This window comes from Humulus lupulus, chromosome 8 (assembly GCF_963169125.1).
Source record: "Humulus lupulus chromosome 8, drHumLupu1.1, whole genome shotgun sequence".
In the NCBI taxonomy this organism is placed as follows: domain Eukaryota; kingdom Viridiplantae; phylum Streptophyta; class Magnoliopsida; order Rosales; family Cannabaceae; genus Humulus; species Humulus lupulus.
This window is the reverse complement of record NC_084800.1, coordinates 23,123,526-23,142,462: the sequence shown is the minus strand read 5'-3', so window position 1 is coordinate 23,142,462 and position 18,937 is coordinate 23,123,526.

Genomic DNA, 18,937 nt, shown 5'->3' with positions numbered 1-18,937 from the left:
CGACCAAGCTTAAACCACATTTCCTCTTCCTCCCTCTCATGAGACACCTCTCTCAATAACACAAGCTGGGCAAGTTGAGTTTGAAAATGAATATCACATACTTTTAAAAAGTGCCCAAATGGCGTCTTCTTAAACAATGATTTCTAACTTTTCGTCAACTTAGATTTCAAGTCAGTAATGACACTCTTGTCATTAAAATGTTGAACCTTACTACCAAACATCTTGGAGGGGTTTATCTTTAAATGAGCCTGCAGAAAAGAAAAAAAACAATTAAACATGTAACTAGTTTCAAAAAATATAAACATGAAAAATTTATAAGTACTTTACATTTATAAAACCACTTATATGTATTTAACTTTGTATGGTTGAAATATACATATATAAAAAAAAAACAATTCATTCACTAAGGAAACCAGTTACAAACTCATTAAGCAAAATATTCCACTGTTATCTACAAAGTAACCAGGTACACATGTAACCAGGTACAAAAAAAAACACAACAATATCAATAAAACAAACACAAAACAGAATTGAACATTATGCAAATTAACTACAAATCTACAAGAAACCAGATACACAGCCATAAAAAAATAAAACAAACAGAATCCACCGAATGTGAAACACAATAACAGAAACATAAACAGATGAACAATTTTTTATTATTATACGTAAAAAAATAAACACATACCACAACATGTTTAGTCTCATGAGAATCATCTCTAGCGCCCTTACTACCAGATGCACACGAATCCTTCGTCTGCTTAACAGTGGAAGGGGATTTACTTGTCTTCCTTGCAACAGAGGAAGGGGATTTACTCTTCTTCCTTGCAACAAACTTCAAATGTGTAATGTTACTCCTTCGAGGAAGAATCTCGCCAATATCATCCTCTACATTCTTCGATTCATCCTCTATTATACCAGAAATTTTCTTCTCAAACCAGAAACACCACCGATTTCACCAGAGTGATCCATGACACAACTTCGAAAATTAAAATATACAATGCACTGCATAAAAAAAAAACAACACAAATGAAAAAAGAATAACATATATACATATATATAGAGCACAAATTACAAATGACTACCCATAAACTTCCAAAAAAAAAAAAACTGATAAAAAACTGACAAAAACCCCCACTAAAAAACTAACGATAACATCGTGCACCAAAATTAAAAACCACCAAAAACACAGATTAAAAAACAACCACCCACGACAGAAAAATAGATAATACAAAGCAAAATTAACAATCAATATACATTAAAAAAAATTAAATAAACCCTGAAACCGGGTACTCACCGATACGAAAACACCACAAAGAGGCACAAAATACACAACGAGAAACTTATAAAAATCCTAAAAAAAAACAAAAAGAAGAAATCAACACAAAAAATCAAATGCTGAAGGAAAGAAAAAATTCGAACCAAACAATATATAAAAAACGTGATACTGAAGCAAACGAAAAATACACACCTGAAACCAGGTACTCACCGAGGCGATGATACACACAGAGGGCACAAAATCCACAACGAAAAACTCAAATAAACCCTAAAACAGAACGAAAACTAAGAACAAATATCACCACTGCCAATTGCTGAATAAAATATACTAATATAATGAAGAAAACATGATGCAGATAAAAACATGATAGAGTATATGTACTCAAGTACCTGCATGCATACTGGGAATTGATTTTCCTTACAAAAATAAAATAAATAATAATAATAATAAAAATACTTAAAATGACTGAAAAGCCCTCACAAAAATTCACATAAATGCATAATAAACAACTACTTAATTAAAATTTTATTACAAAAAAGTTTACCAAAATAATAATAAAAAAAATAATAAAAAAGATAGAAATTCCCTCACAAAAATGCCCATATAGAATAAATAAACTTATACAAAAAAATATGGGATACAGAAGCAATATTTTGATAAATATGGGAAAACAAAACTCATAAAAAAGGAAAACAACAAAAAAAACCATAAAAAAATGCACACAAAAAAAAAACCATATATATCAAATTTTATTGAATTTTCTCATATTTCATGTAAATTCCTCATACTAAAATGAGTGAAGTTGCATGGACCAGGCCACCGCTTCGGGTTAGGTCCACGATGACCCCATAATTTTGGGCCAACCACAAAATCCCGGGTGAAGCTGAATAGATCAGGCCCAATAATAAATGAAGAATATGGTCTTTTTTTTCTATTTTTATTTGGGAATTTTTAAAAAATATGGCTTTTATACTATTAATGTGCAAAAATATAGGAGTTATACTTTTCTTAATTTATATAGGAAATTTATTAAAGAAAAAGTTAAAGTATGGGAAACACAATTAGTAGCTAACTAAAATATAGAAATGTTACATTTTTTTTTTATCATAGTTATGTTTTCTTTGATTTTAAAGGTTTTTTTTTTTTTTTTCTATCATTTTTTTATTATTTTTTCTTTTTTTTTCCTTACTTGTTTTTTCTTCCATTTTTTCCTTTTTCTTTTTTTTTTCAACCAATTTTTTCCTTCATCTTTTTTTCTTTCCATTTTTTCATTATTCTTTTTTTTTTCATTTTTATTCATTTATCTATTTTTTTTCTTTCATTTGTATTGTTTTTTTTTTTCATATTTTTTCAATTTTTTTTCATTCTATTTTTTCTTCTTTTTTGTATTTATTATTGTTGACGCGGTTCTTCGGCAACAGGTAATTAAGAGAAGAAGAGAAAGAGATTAGCACTCAAGGTAGAACCGTCATAGATATGAAATCTTATATATGAACTAGGTGACTCAAGACACGTTTTTAAGTGGTTCAAAGGTTAAAATCCTTCTACTTCACTAGTCAATATTATTCATCCTCTCTGGGTATTTGGTTTACAAAGTATATAGTCCTTCAAAGACTATTTTTTCCAACCCCTATCAACTCCCAGGGTCTCCATATTTATAGGAGAAGGCACCTGGAAGTTGGTAGGGAGGTCATCCCGTGACCTTACCATTTGTCATATCCACTCTGTGACATTCATGATTAATTCCTAAACCTGACACATAAGTGTGGTCTAATCAGCATGGAAGGATATAATGGGCCGCACGGCCCAACCCATCCGTGGGTGTCTGACACGCACGTTCCTACTGCGTGTCCGAGAAGTCAAGGGGATATCAGACACGTGATGTCAGATATATGCACGTTTATCTTGCGTGCGTTGATTTCATAAAGGCTTAGAGCTTCCTGGGCTCCTCGTGACACGAACAGCTCGTATTCCGAGCTGTTCTCCTGGCGTGGCCTTCAGATGCCCCTCTCGAGCTGAGAAGATCCGCCCTGGAAATAGGATCTTCGTCCTGTGGGCACCTCAGACTAAACCTGATTAGTCCGAGGCTCGTCCTGCTAATCAGCCCGTGGGAAAATCAGGGCGTACATCTGCCCCCCAAGCTCCTGCTCGTGGTATATGACGTCATGTATAGGAGACCACAGTAGGGGCTTTTAGACTTCCCCCACAACCCTTCGCATTCCATTCTTCTCGCAGGCGTCTGATACGTGGAGCGTCGTGGGTGGCGACGGTACACTCTACGAGAACCGCATTAAATGGCCTAGCCTACTGACCAGCCGTCGTTTCACATTTCGAGTGGAGGGTCTTCCAAGAGCCTTTTACACGTGATCCTCCCCTTGTATAAAGAGGGGGTGGCCACCCTACGCACGGGCCACCCTATCATTCAAAAATTTCTCATATTTCCTTCTCCATTCTCTGACTTTCCGAAGGACGAAACCCTCGTCTCTGTTGTTTTTATCTTCTCTGTTCACGAAGCCTAAGTGTACGAGTTTCTTAAAAGCCTTTGAAGCCACTGTACCAACGAAGCTCCTTCCAGCGCAGCAATCTCGCTCACCATCCAGCCATACACTGTAAGTTTTCTGGCCCAGTTTATTTTGAAAGCATGCCACTGTAGCTTAGGTAAAATTTTTTACTGTAGCCACATGCAGGGGTTTTCTGGGTTGTGTGGATATGGAGGGTGATGGCCCTTCTTAGATTAGGGCACGCCTGTTGCAGGAAATCGTTTTAGAACATGAGTTTCAAGGTGTTTCTTCAGGGACAATTTCTGGGTAGGACCTTTAGGAATCTTGGGTGCAAAACCGGGTAGCTTAGGGAATACGCCTCAAAAGCGGTTTTGCACGTTTTGCCTATTGAAACTTTCCCCCCAAGGCAAATTTTTATTCTGAGCCCCCTGACACACGAATTCCGAGTAATCTGGGATCTGTTGAGGGCCTAGGCGCGTGTTCATTGAACCGCGTGGTTCCACTCTCCACGGGCTGGGCTTACCCCAGCTTGTGTAATTAACACTTGTTTCATCCTTCTGCTTGGGTCGCCTTTTCTAAAGTGTTTTCTTTTGTTCGATAGGCGACCAGATGGCCCCGAAGAAGAACCTGCCCCAGAAGAATGTGGGAAGCTCGGCCTCCCAACAAGATAAAGGAAAGGCGGTGATGCCCAGCTCGCCGATTCCCCACTTTGGCCCGGCCGTGGAGAAACAGGCCGAGGTGGCCCCTGACGCGTTTTTCGAGGCGGAGAGAATCGTCTCGAAGATAACCGAGCAGGCCAAGATCACCAAACTCTTCATCACCCACAACATTCCCTTGGGGAAAGCCTCAGTGATTGCCCGACCTGCCGCAGAGGGCGAGCAGAGCTGCACGCCGCTCGATGAATCATTCGCGGCCTGGAGCGGTGAACACTTCAAGGCAGGGGCCTTCCTCCCCCTGGACCAGTACTTCGCCGACTTCCTCAATTATGTGGGGTTGGCCCCATTTCAGCTCCCTCCCAACTCCTACCGTCTGCTGGCGGGGTTGAGGTATTTATTTCAAAAGCACGAGTGGGAGGTCCCCACTCCTGCTGATATTCTATACTTCTTTTGCCTCAAAGCCAGCCCGGACCAGCGGGGGCGAGGCGACGGGTTCTATTACTTAACCCGTTTCCCTAATACGGCGGCGGTCATCGAGCTGCCGAGCCACCCGAATGACTTCAAGGACCAATTTTTTATGTCAACTGGGTTCCGCAACTGCGATCATCATTACTTTAATCGCCCTCGTAAGTGGTCCTTGACCTTAGCCCGCCTTTTAAGGGTTATCTTATTTTAGCTCCCTCCTTACTCCACTTCTGACTTCAACCAATCTTGCAGCCATCTACTCGAGGACCGAGAAGTTCGTGACCCTCGGGGGTCAATACGACACACTGGTGAGCCTGCCCCCCAGTGAGAAAGACTACCGCGTGCTCATGACCGACGAGACGATGGTATTCTGCAAGCTGATTTTCCCAAATCAGACTTTGAATTTGAAGAGGCCCCGAGGGCCGCCCCCAGCCCGCGACAACAGACCGATCGTCGCGGAGGAGACGACGAAGGTGAGGAAGAGAGTGACGAAGTTCCTCTCGTGAGGAGTAGGAAGAGGACCTTGGAGGTCGCCCAGATGATGGACGAGGAGAGGGTCCAATCCGGAGCAGCCGCGGGTCCCTCCGGCCAAGGTAATCCTTACTTATTTAAGAATGTAGATAGGGCCACTGCAGACCCCCGGCTGGTTAGGTTCAATCCTAGGCAGCTCGTCCATCGTCACCCGAGGAATCCGGACCTGGACACGCTCTTGTTCCATTGTGTTGACCGGCTCGTGCTGGATCACCAAGAGAGTCGGCCTAGGGGTACCGTAGCAGTAGATAACACCTTAGCTTTTAGGTCGATCCTTTTTTAGGAGTATGGGACCAACTTACGCACGTGGCCGGCGCTCCAGAGGGGCATCTATGCTCCGGGGATTAGGCAGTATGTAGAAGAGTCCAGCCCCGAGTCGGAACCGGACCTAGAACCTGCGCCAGTTTGTGAGATAATTGTCTTAGACTCTTCCAGCTCGGGGGATAGGGCTCCCTTAGTATTCGCTTACTCATTGCCTTTAAACCTTTTGCCTCTATTTCTGCATGATTGCTACCTTGTAATAACCATGTTTTTTGTTCTTGGCAGAAGAGATGTCTCAGCCCGGAGGTAATCTACGGGGCGTGGTCTTCGGCGGGAACCCCCCAGCGGGGCCAAGGTTGAAAAGGCTTCGAGAGTCCAAGGGCTCGGCTGGGACCTCCACCAAATCCCCGGCTAAGGAGAAGGAGAAAGCCCCTCCATCCCAGGTCGCGGGGGCGATCCTTCCTGTTGCCAGGACAGGGCCCATGCCCCCGCCACCCCAACGATCTCCATTAGCCGCCCAGGACGGGGTAATAGAGATCGGGAATCCGGCCGCGGCAGCCCCGGATGTGCGTATCCCGGTCGATCCCCAGAATCTAGAGAAGATGCCAGAAGCATTCCGGGGGACGGTGTATGAGTCGGCTAGCTATGCCGTCAGCCACTTCTACAAGCTCAGGGAGAGGGAGCTCCGGGCCATCGAAACAACGAGCCCGGTCCGAGTTATGGAGTCTTCGATGGACATGACCCTAACGGTAAACTGCCCCATTCTTTTAGAGCTTTAACACTTACACGCCGCCTTTTTTCTTTCAGTTAGTTAATTTATCCTTCCTTTCTTGCAGGGCATTGCTGCCACATACAGAGGCATCGCTAGGACCAAGGCCCAGCTCGAGGGTGTGGAGGCTGAGCGCCAGACCGCCCTCCAGGAGGCTCAGGAGGCGAAAGAGGCGCTGGCGGCCTCTAAAGCCGAGCTAGAGAAGATCCGCTCCAAGAACCGAGAGCTTAAAAACTCCCTGGCCGCGTCACGGACAGATCTCGAGGTAGCGAAGACCGAGGCCCAGGCCGCCATGGAAGCCGAACGGGCCGTCTCGGAGCAGTCCTTGCAAGACCTGTTCTATCATTGCTGGTCCCACAACCCGGATGCGGACTTTTCTTTCATGCCGCCAGACCTCTGGGCGTTTTTGCTACCGAAGCTCCAAGCCCGCCTAAATAAAGAGGTACCTCCCTCGGAGACTGGAGAGGCCCCTGTCGCGGCGGAGCAGGATGTGACCGCGACCTCCAAAGGGCCAACTGGTGGGGCTTAGGATACTTCTCTTTGGGCATTTTGAACTATTTTATTTTCCGTTGTACTTTTTCATGAGGTGTTTCCACCTTGAGACAATTTGCTCAGCAACTTTAACATATATATTTTTTTTTTAAGCTTTTGGCTACAATTCATCTCTTCATTTTTATGAATTTAGTTCAGGTTAACCGTTATTTATATCCCGAGCTTTTAAAGAAGAGCCACGATCAAAATTTTTTAGTTAATTTCTAAGTTTTATGACCTGGTTAAAACCAGGAACTTATTTTGAAAACTTAGTTCGCGTCAACTTTTATCCATATCCCGGGCTCTTTAAAGATGAACCGCGGTCAATAAATTTTAGTTAACTTCTAAGTTTTATGACCTGGTTAAAACCAGGAACTTATTTTGAAAACTTAGTTCGCGTCAACTTTTATCCATATCCCGGGCTCTTTAAAGATGAACCGCGGTCAATAAATTTTAGTTAACTTCTAAGTTTTATGACCTGGTTAAAACCAGGAACTTATTTTGAAAACTTAGTTCGCGTCAGCTTTTATCCATATCCCGGGCTCTTTAAAGAAGAACCGCGGTCAATAAATTTTAGTTAACTTTTAAGTTTTATGACCTGGTTAAAACCAGGAACTTATTTTGAAAACTTAGTTCGCGTCAACTTTTATCCATATCCCGGGCTCTTTAGAGAAGAACCGCGGTCAATAAATTTTAGTTAACTTCTAAGTTTTATGACCTGGTTAAAACCAGGAACTTATTTTGAAAACTTAGTTCGCGTCAACTTTTATCCATATCCCAGGCTCTTTAAAGAAGAACCGCGGTCAATAAATTTAGTTAACTTCTAAGTTTTATGACCTGGTTAAAACTAGGATAGGGCTTAGTTTGTGATAACTCTTATCCATGGATAAAAATTAACACCTAAGTCGTTAAGGAGACCTGGTTATATCCAGTTACCATATGCCCCCCAAGTAACTGGGAAAGGGTCTTTCGTGGTTACTTTAAAATCACACTTGCAACTAAAGAGAAACATTTGATTTTTATTTATATATGGAAAGTGACCTCCTAGGCCTTACAAGTGGCTCATTGATAGTATTTCTTTAGGTGGATGGCATTCCATGTCCGCGGGACCGCCCCTCCACCAAGCCGAGCTAACTTATAAGTTCCCTCTTTGATGACTTCGATGACCTGGTATGGTCCTTCCCAGTTTGGTCCCAAATCGCCTTAGGACCAAATCTTTGGGATCTTTCCCGGCCAGGAAAACTCTCTTTAGGACCAAATCGCCGACGCTAAAGGCACGTCTTTTGACCTTAGTGTTGAAGTAGCGAGTGATCTTCTGTTGATAATGGGCGAGCTGGAGTTGTGAATCTTCTCGCCTTTCATCCACTAAGTCTAGGGAATGGCATAGGAGCTTGTAGTTCCTGTCTTGGTCGTAGTGCTGGACCCTATGTGACAGAACTTTAACCTCCACGGAGAGGACTGCTTCACTCCCAAAGGTTAGGGAGAAAGGCGTGTGACCCGTGGGAGTCCGATGTGAGGTCCGGTATGCCCACAAGACTTGGGAGAGCTGTTCGGGCCAGATCCCCTTTGCCTCATCTAGCCTTTTCTTGAGGCTCGCCTTCAGAGTTTTGTTGACAGCCTCGACCTGGCCGTTCGCCTGGGGATAGGCCACGGATGAGAAGCTTTTCACAATTCCGTGCCTTTCGCAAAATTCGGTGAACAGATCGCTGTCAAATTGAGTTCCGTTATCGGAGACGATTTTCTTAGGTAGGCCAAATCGACATATGATGCTTTTAACCACGAAGTCTAACACCTTTTTCGATGTTATTGTCGCCAACAGCTCTGCCTCGGCCCACTTGGTGAAGTAGTCAATGGCTACTGCGGCGTAACGGACCCCGCCCTTTCCGGTAGGCAGGGCGCCTACTAGATCTATCCCCCAAACGGCAAATGGCCAGGGAGACGAAATCATTTTTAGCTCGACCGGAGGAGCTCAGGCAACCGCAGCGAATCGCTGACACTTGTCGCACCTTTTTACATATGAGATCGAGTCTTTGGACAAAGTCGGCCAGTAATAACCTTGCCTGAGAACCTTAAAAGCCAGGCTTTGCCCCCCAGTGTGGTCTCCACAGAATCCTTCATGAACTTCTTGCAGGATGGCCTTCGCTTCACTTGGAAGAACGCACCGGAGGAGAGGTAGGGAATGCCCACGTCGGTACAACACCCCTTCGACTAGCGTATATCTCGGAGCTTGATAAAGGACCCGCCGTGCGTCGTTGCGCCCTTCGGGTAACTTGCCCTCGACGAGATACTCAATAATGGGAGTCATCCAGGTCGGCCTGATGTCAATCATTTCAATTTCCACCCGATCCCCGTCTATGCTAGGATTCTCCAAGAACTCAACTGGCACCAACCCTAGGGTTTCTGTCTCGCCCGAGGTGGCGAGCTTGGCGAGAGCATCTGCGTTGGCGTTCTGCTCCCGAGGTATCTGTTCGATTGACCCTCGAACAAACGCAGACAGTTCGGACTTTACTTTTGCCAAATAGGCGGCCATCTTGGGTCCCCGCACCTGATATTCGCCTAGAACCTGGTTCACCACGAGCTGGGAATCGCTGAAGCATTGGACAGAGCTCGCCTTTAGCTCACTAGCTATCCTAAGTCCAGCCAACAAAGCCTCATACTCTGCCTCGTTGTTAGACGCCTTGAACCCGAACCTTAGCGCCGAGTGGAATCTATGTCCCTCTGGGGATATCAGAATGATTCCGGCCCCGGAGCCGTTCTCGTTAGATGAGCCATCAACGAAGATCTTCCACGACGAGTGGGGAGAGGCGACCTGAGGTTAGTCTCCTGATGGAATCTCCTGGAATCCCGTGCATTCCGCCACGAAGTCGGCCAAGGCCTGACTTTTTATGGTAGTTCGGGGAGTATAGAAAATCTCGAACTGACTGAGTTCGACCGCCCACTTTAGCAAGCGTTCCGATGCTTCAGGCTTTTTCAAAACCTGCCTTAAAGGCTGATTGGTCATGACGTGTATAAAGTGGGACTGGAAGTATGGCCTGAGCTTTCGCGAGGCCGTGATTAGGCAGAACGCCATTTTCTCCATCATTGGATATCTTGATTCAGCTCTGAGGAGTCTCTTGCTGATGTAATAGACCGGTTTCTGAGCCTGGTCCTCTTCTCGCACCAGAACGGCACTAGCTGCGTCCTCAGTGACGGCCATGTAAAGGAAAAGAGGTTCTCCTACCTTGGGTTTTGATAGCACAGGCGGTTCAGCCAAATGCGCTTTCAGGTCGAGGAATGCGCTTTCGCACTCCACTGTCCATTCGAATTTCTTGTTTCCCCGGAGCAGGTTGTAGAAGGGTAGACACTTATCGGTCGACTTGGAGACGAACCGGTTCAGTGCTGCCACTCTTCCTGTGAGGCCTTGAACGTCTTTCTGCGACCTGGGGGAAGGAAGCTCGAGTAGTGACCTGATCTTGTCGGGGTTTGCCTCGATTCCTCGGGTATTGACTATGAAACCCAAGAATTTCCCCGATGCAACACCGAAAGTGCACTTCTGAGGATTGAGCCTCATGCCATATTCACGCAGTATGTTAAAACATTCTTCCAGGTCGGCAACGTGGTTGCTGGCAATTTTTGACTTGACAAGCATATCATCGACGTACACTTCCATGTTTTTCCCGATCTGGTCCGCGAACATTCTGTTCACTAGCCTTTGGTAGGTAGCTCCGGCATTCTTCAGACCAAACGGCATGACCTTATAACAATAGACATTAGTTGGGGTCATGAAGCTGGTATGCTCCTGGTCTGCCGGATTCATCGCGATTTGATTGTAGCCTGAGTACGCGTCCATGAAGGACATGAGCTCGTGCCCCGCCGTGGCATCCACCAATTGATCGATCCTTGGCAATGGAAAGCAATCCTTGGGGCAGGCTTTATTCAGGTCGAAGAAGTCAATACAGGTCCGCCACTTCCCGTTGGGCTTTGGAACTAGCACGGGATTGGCGACCCAAATTGGAAACTTGGCTTCACAAATAAAGCCACACTTTTTGAGCCGGGCCACCTCTTCTTCGAGGGCTTCGGCTCGGGTTGTTCCCAGATGCCTCTGTTTTTGAGACTTGGCAGGGACGCTTTTATCCAGGTGGAGCGTGTGCATGATGATGCTCGGGCTGATTCCTATCATGTCCTCATGCGACCATGCGAATACGTCTAGGTTCTTCTGCAGAAACGTAGTCAGCTCCGCCTTTCTTTTATCGCAGAGGTTCTTTCCGAGCTTAACCATCCGTGATGGGTTTTTTTTATCGACGCTCACCTCCTCGAGCTCCTCAATAGCTTGTAGCTCGAACCTGTCCTCGCCTACACGGGGGTCAATATCCTCACTCATGGCGGGCTTTTCGTCTTCGGAAATCTGAGGTTTTTCAATCTCAGGAGCCGCCTTGGGTCCCTGAGATTCCTCTTCATCCTGAACGGCCATCGTCACTTGCCCGGGTTTAGATTTTCCCTTCATGGAAATGCTGTAGCATTCCCTAGCAGCGAGCTGATCGCCCTTGATAGTACAAACCCCTGTTGAAGTAGGGAACTTCATGGCGAGGTGCCGGATGGAAGTGATAGCCTCGAAGGCTATGAGCGTAGGTCGGCCCAAAATGGCATTGTAGGCAGCGGAGCAGTCAATGACCATGAATTCGAGTAGTTTGGACACTGTCCGGGACTCCTCTCCTAGGGTGATCACCAGCTCGATTGTCCCTATCGCTGCTGATCCTTCTCCTGAAAAACCATACAGCATCATCGAGGTTGCCTTAAGCTCGGCAACAGTCAGACCCATTTTTTCTAAGGTGGATCGGAACAGGAGGTTCACCGAGCTCCCATTGTCCACCAACACTCTCCTTACTTTCCGGTTGGCGAGCTGGACTGCTACGACCAAGGGATCGTTATGAGGGAATTGGACATGGCCTGCGTCTTCCTCCGTGAAAGTTATCGGCTGTTTCTCTAATCGTTGCTGTTTTGATTGACGCTGTTCCGGGACGAACTCCGCTCCGTTGTGGGCCTTTAATTCATTCACATACCTCTTCTGGGCGCCCCTACTCGTGCCGGCCATGTGTGGTCCTCCAGAGATGGTGGATATCTCTCCCTCGACCACGGGGGGAAGGACATCCTGATCTGCCTGACGCCCGAGCTGAATGGCTGGGACCTCCGGAACGGGTCGACTTGTCGGGACCCGGTTCCGCGAGTACTGCGCCAATGGTCCTTCTCGGATGAGAGTCTCGATTTCATCTTTGAGGTGCCTGCAGTCGTCGGTATTGTGCCCGACGTCGTTATGAAAACGGCAGAACTTCGAAGCGTCTCTCCTTCCCTTAGGGTGCTTCAATGGCTCAGGCCTCTTCCAGGGGACCCGAGTAGCGTTGGCCAGGAAAATATTTTCCCTGGTCTGGGTGAGCTCGACATAGGTTGTGAACACGGGCTTGAACTTATCCACAGACTTATTCTTCTTCTGGCCGTGCTGATTGTTTTCACCATGTCCTTTTCTTTTGCTACCACCGGGCTGGTTATTCTGCGCGACGTCGGGAGTCGCCACTACGATCTCCGTCTCCATCCCAGCGGTCTTCTCGGGGACCTGGCTGGTCCCGGCGGCCGAAGCTTCAGCTTCTTCCAAGTGTATCCACTCTTGGGCTCTGTTAAGGAATTCGCTAACCGAGCTGACTCCCCTCCTTTGAATATCTTTCCACAGGTCTCCGCCGACTAGGATCCCGGTCCTCATGGCCATTAGTTTGGAGCTATCGTCAGCATCCCTTGCTCGAGCAGCGACATTTGCAAATCTGCTCAAGTAGGCTTTCAATGTCTCACCGGGCTTCTGCCTCACGTTAGCTAAAGAATCGGCCTGGACCCGGGCGGCCTGAGAGGCGCGGAATGCCCTCTTGAAGTCCGCCGAGAAGGTCTTCCAGGAGCTGATTGACTGCCTTTTACTCTGCTTGAACCACTGCCTGGCAGGTCCAATCAGGGTGAAGAGAAAGATCAAGCAACGCAGCTCCGGGCCGATGTTATGGGCCATCATTAGGGTGTTGAACATCCCTAAGTGGTCAGACGGGTCTCCATCCCCGTTGAACTTTGACAGGTGGGGCATACGAAAACTAGAAGGGTATGTTGTTGCTGCTATATTGGGGGCAAAGAGTTCCATCTCGTCCCCTGAATCATATTCGTCTTTTTCTTTTTCCGATAGGAGCTTCTTCATCAGCTCCTCCATCTGAGTTAGGCGCTCTAGGGTTTTGTCCTGAGATCCTGGGTTATTCCGGGGCTGTTCAACAACTCCGGTCCCGTTGTACATATTAGGTGGGTTGTTGCCCCTCCTATCTTGAGAGAGGTTATTTGGGACATTTCCACCGTTACGTACTTCGGATCGAACCCCCACCGAGCGGGCCTGGTTACCATCCCTAACTCGATCCTCTCTGTGAGAATTGAGGCGATCTCGAAGGTCGCCTCCCTGGGTAGTATGGTGACTTTGTGTCGAACTTAGTCGCTGGCGCAGGTCTCCTCCCGAGAGATCACTCCGTCCACTACCGGTCCAGTGACTCCTGTTGGACAGGCTCGGGGTGCGTCTTTGGCGGCTATGACCTGATCCTTCCTCTGGCATCCTGCCGCGCCAGGAGGGTCCAGTTGACGGCGGGCCTCTCCTGCTATTTCCGTAGGTCGGGATGTCTCGGACGGGCTGAGGAGACGGATATCTGATGGGAGAAGGAGGATGCCTGACTGGGGAGGCGATCCTAGTGCCATCCGGACGGACTAAATTTGGTGGGGGCCTCTAGGCCCTGCCAGCTTGCTGGTCCCGCGCTGGGCGAGCTGGACGAGGAACTGGATGTCCTTCGGGGACGGCCCGACGTCTCTGGCCTTCCTCGGCCCTTCTTCGGGAATTTCCTCGATCTCTTCTGGGCGTTCTCGAGGAAGGCTGAGAGCTAGGGGTCGACGTCCTAACCGAACGGTTGTACTGCTGCTGTCCGGTCCGAGGCATTTCCCTGAGGTTTGCCTCCTGATGGTGTGATGAAGGGGTGGAGTTGGCTGCAGGAAGTCTACCCGAACGGCTATGCCTGGATCGATTACTCTGGCGAGACTTAGGAGCCTCGCCTTGCCTCTCTCCAACGTTACCGTTGGTTGTGAGAGGGGGTAGTCGGCTCAGAATATCCTGGATTTGCTGACCAGCTGCTGCTAACTGGCTCCTCAGCTGAACATTCTCCATCTCCACCGCAGAATAATAACATGGATTCGGATTAGGCGGCCGGGGCGCTGAACTACCAGTGTCGTCTTGGCCCGCCGGCTGCTTTCCCAGCCTCTGCTGGACTTCAGGAGCTTGCTCATCAGGGATGGCAACCTGGTGGGCCTCCTGCCCATCATGCTGTTCTGTCTCGTTACCATGCCTGGATCGAGTGGTCACCATAGTTGGATGTCTGCGGTAGTACTAATCGAACTTGCTCTCAATGAAAGCACCAAACTGTTGACGCGGTTCTTCGGCAACAGGTAATTAAGAGAAGAAGAGAAAGAGATTAGCACTCAAGGTAGAACCGTCACAGATATGAAATCTTATATATGAACTAGGTGACTCAAGACACGTTTTTAAGTGGTTCAAAGGTTAAAATCCTTCTACTCCACTAGTCAATATTATTCATCCTCTCTGGGTATTTGGTTTACAAAGTATATAGTCCTTCAAAGACTATTTTTTCCAACCCCTATCAACTCCCAGGGTCTCCATATTTATAGGAGAAGGCACCTGGAAGTTGGTAGGGAGGTCATCCCGTGACCTTACCATTTGTCATATCCACTCTGTGGCATTCATGATTAATTCCTAAACCTGACACATAAGTGTGGTCTAATCAGCATGGAAGGATATAATGGGCCGCACGGCCCAACCCATCCGTGGGTGTTTGACACGCACGTTCCTACTGCGTGTCCGAGAAGTCAAGGGAATATCAGACACGTGATGTCAGATATATGCACGTTTATCTTGTGTGCGTTGATTTCATAAAGGCTCAGAGCTTCCTGGGCTCCTCGCGACACGAATAGCTCGTATTCCGAGCTGTTCTCCTGGCGTGGCCTTCAGATGCCCCTCTCGAGCTGAGAAGATCCGCCCTGGAAATAGGATCTTCGTCCTGTGGGCACCTCGGACTAAACCTGATTAGTCCGAGGCTCGTCCTGCTAATCAGCCCGTGGGAAAATCAGGGCATACAATTATTTTCTCCTTCCATTTTTTTTTTCTTTTTTCACACATATGAGCTTTTTTTTTTATTCTTCCATTTTTTTTTCTACCAATTTTTTTATTCATATTTTTTTTCTTTTTATTTTTCCATTATTATTTTTCTTCTTCTTCTTTTCATTCTTATTTATTCATCTAATTTTTTTCATTCATCATTTCATATGTTTTTTTTTTCATTTTTGTACTTATTATTTTCTCATTCTATTTCTTTTTTTTCACACATATATTTTAACATTACATAATTATTCTACTATTTTTTTATTTATTATCTTTTATTATTGTAATTTTTTTTATAGTTTTTTCTAGTATATGTAAAAAAAAATCAAATCAATTTTTTCAACATTTTCTTTTTACTGTAACACTTGTAAGAATACCAAAATTTGGAAAGAAAACTAATAAAAATATGAAAATGTGAATGGGTAACTGGTTACCTTCACATTCTTTGTGTGTATATTTCTGAGGGTAACTGGTTACCTTCACGTTCTGGTGTGTGTATATTTATGGTTTCTTTATGGTAACTAATTACTTATGTTACTTTAATCATAGTTACTTCTTCTTCCTTTTTTAATGAAGTTTTCTTCCATTTTTCCTTCAAATTTGATGTTTCTTTTCATATTTAATATGACTAACTCGTCACCCCTTTTAGGTAACTGGTTACCCCTCTTATGGCAGAAAGTTACTCATCTAAGAATAACTGGTTACCCCTCCTGGTGCATGTTATTTAACCTAGCTCTAGGATTTTTTTTTAAGATCAATCAAGTAACTGGTTTCCCTGCCCAAGATTTGAAAAAAAAAACGTACAATCTTAAAAAAAACATGTTTATAATAAATAAATAATAATTTTAAAAACAATTCATATTACAAAAAAAATTTGCAAAACAACCAAAGAAAAATTTAATATAAAATTAGTAATATAAAAACAATATAAAAAAACAAATAACCTAAAAAAATAATAATCAAATTACAAACACACCCTTCCAAATTTGATTAAGAGTAAAACTATGACATAAACTAACTTTTATACAAAAATATGGGAAAATAAACCCATAAAAGTAAAAATTCTTAAAAAAAACCATAGATTAACTTTTTTTGAAAAAAAATCATATTTTTGCACACTCTATTAAAAATCTCATATAAATTGTAATTTCCTCTTTTTATTTTCTTTTGAGGAAACGAAGAATAGATGGTGTAAAGTAAGATAATAATTTGAAACAAGGGTTGTATGTTAAATATGGTGGGTTTTTTATTCTTAACCTTCATAAAAAAGAAGCTTATTGCCTAATTGACATGTTTATAAGTCGATGAAATTTTATTTTATTGCGCATTAATAATACGATCACGATTGATTTTAAGACTTAATTAATTCTAGTCATTACCGAATGGAGAAAATTATTGCAAAATCAATTAATATTATTATTGAGGAAGTAGTTTGAAAATTGATTCATTATAGTCATAAAGTAGCAACTAATCACAATTTAATTGATAGAAACCTTTTCAGTTTTCCAAGTCTTCATCTTTCTAGCTCTTACATTGTAGCTGTTGATTAAAGCTTCACCATTGCGTCCATTATCTTGGTATTGCTCGAGTTGGACGGTGTGGTGAGAGTCGTACCTCATGTCTATGGTATTACATGACTGTTTGGTGGAGTTAATTGGTTGTTTTTCGGTTGCGAGATGACTATTAGATTTAGGAGAGTGATAAAGACATATGTTGTTGTGTTGTTTTCTTGTACCCTGCCTATAGTTATCTTATGAATTTCTCTTTTCTTATTTTCTTTTGTGTGCTTTGTTTTTTGTCTTAGTTTTATCTTGGTGTTAATAATGGTGTTTTGTTCACATCACATGCGATCTTTTGGTAGATTCTTTCACATTAAGTCTTGCTTGAACATCATTAAGATTTTAGTTGAAGAATCTATATTGTTTTTCTTTATATGAGCCTTATTCACATATATCTATATTTAATGATAAAGCGAGAATTAAAATATAAGGACTAAAAAATAATTTTGTAATAAAAATTATACTAATATGCATAGAAAATATATAAATATATATTTTTTTTAATTTTAGAGAGGGCCAATATATATTTATATTAATTTAAAAAATATATAATATACAAAAATATAAAAGAAAAAAAAAGTTAGGATGCCATGGCTGTCCCAGTATTTCCTAACTCCATCATTGCCTATTGGTCATCTGTGTCGAGAGATCTACGTTTATTTTTTTATGAACATTTTGTCTTCGACATGTAATGTAGCGTGTTCTTATTACCATTGTATAAACTTTTTTTATCTTAAAAGTTTAATTGAAAAAAAATACATATAGTAGAGCAGTTTAAAACTCATTTTCTTTTTAAGTGAAACCTGTATCCCTTAAAAAAAAGGTGAAACCTGTAAAATTAATTCATTTTTTTAATAATATATATAAAAAAAAAAACAGGTTAATTATAACCCTTGAAACCAACGAAATAAAGGTAGCCAAAAAGATAAGAATCTTGGTAAAAGCATGCATTGAAATAGAGGTAGAGCACTGGGACAAGCATTTACGAAGGCATACTTACTTTTAAAAGTTAACATCACATTAGGTCAATGAGAAGAATCCAATGGTTATTAATTACTAAAATATATTCTCAGAACACTTCCAACAGAAGCTAAAATGTCTAATTTTTTATAATATAAAAAAAAAATTGTTAAATAGTCTTTTAATGAGTGATGTAAACTTATATTTTTTTACCTAAATGAATAGTTTTTCTCTATATGTAGTGAAACACTATTCATCAAGCTATAAATATTTTATTATTTTTTTATAAATTTTTGCATATATATAAGTGTGATACTATTATATTTAATTATTTTATTTCTTAAAATGAATCAAATATATATTTTTAAATATAATATTTAAATAATATAGAGAAAAAATAGAGAAACTGATATATGGTATAATATAAAAGTTTGAGGTAACTTATAAAAAAAAATATTTTTGTGATGTATTTTGTAATACACTTTCTCTATAATATTTAGTTAAAACTCACAAAAACATATTCTATCAGCTATTTTATACATATATTTATAATAGTTATGCACAAACTACAATTAATCAATATTTATATTTACATAACATTTACATATCCTTTATATAATATTTTAATATTATTATTTTTCTTTATATGATTTTTCTCTCTCATTTAGTATATATTTATTATTTCTTTTTTTATCAATTATTTTATTTTACTTTAATTAATAAAATATGTTTAAAAATATAATATTTAAATGATGTAGAGAAATATATAGAGAAGTTGATGTATGATATAATGTAAAATTTAGAGGTAAAATAGAAAAAATTCTGTTTTTAGAAGGTATTTTAAAAGATGGAGTAGAGCATCCATTGAAAGTGCTCTTACAATCCAATGCTTATTAATTACAATATCTTTTCAATGATATATATGCTTACAATCTTACGTTATGGTAGGATTTTAATGAGACATTAATTATAATATTTAATAACGAAATAAAAATTTAATATAACACACTCTCTCTCTCTCTCTCTCTAAAAACTTTGACAAATAAAGTTTACTAATAATTAATAGTATTTTTAAAATATAGAATTTTTAAATAATACCCACATCTCTTCTATATTTTTTCTATATAAAAAGTATATATATAACGAATTTTTTTTGTTTTAATGGTTTTATTTTTTTCTGTTAACTTTTAACAAAATATTATTATATTTAACAGAA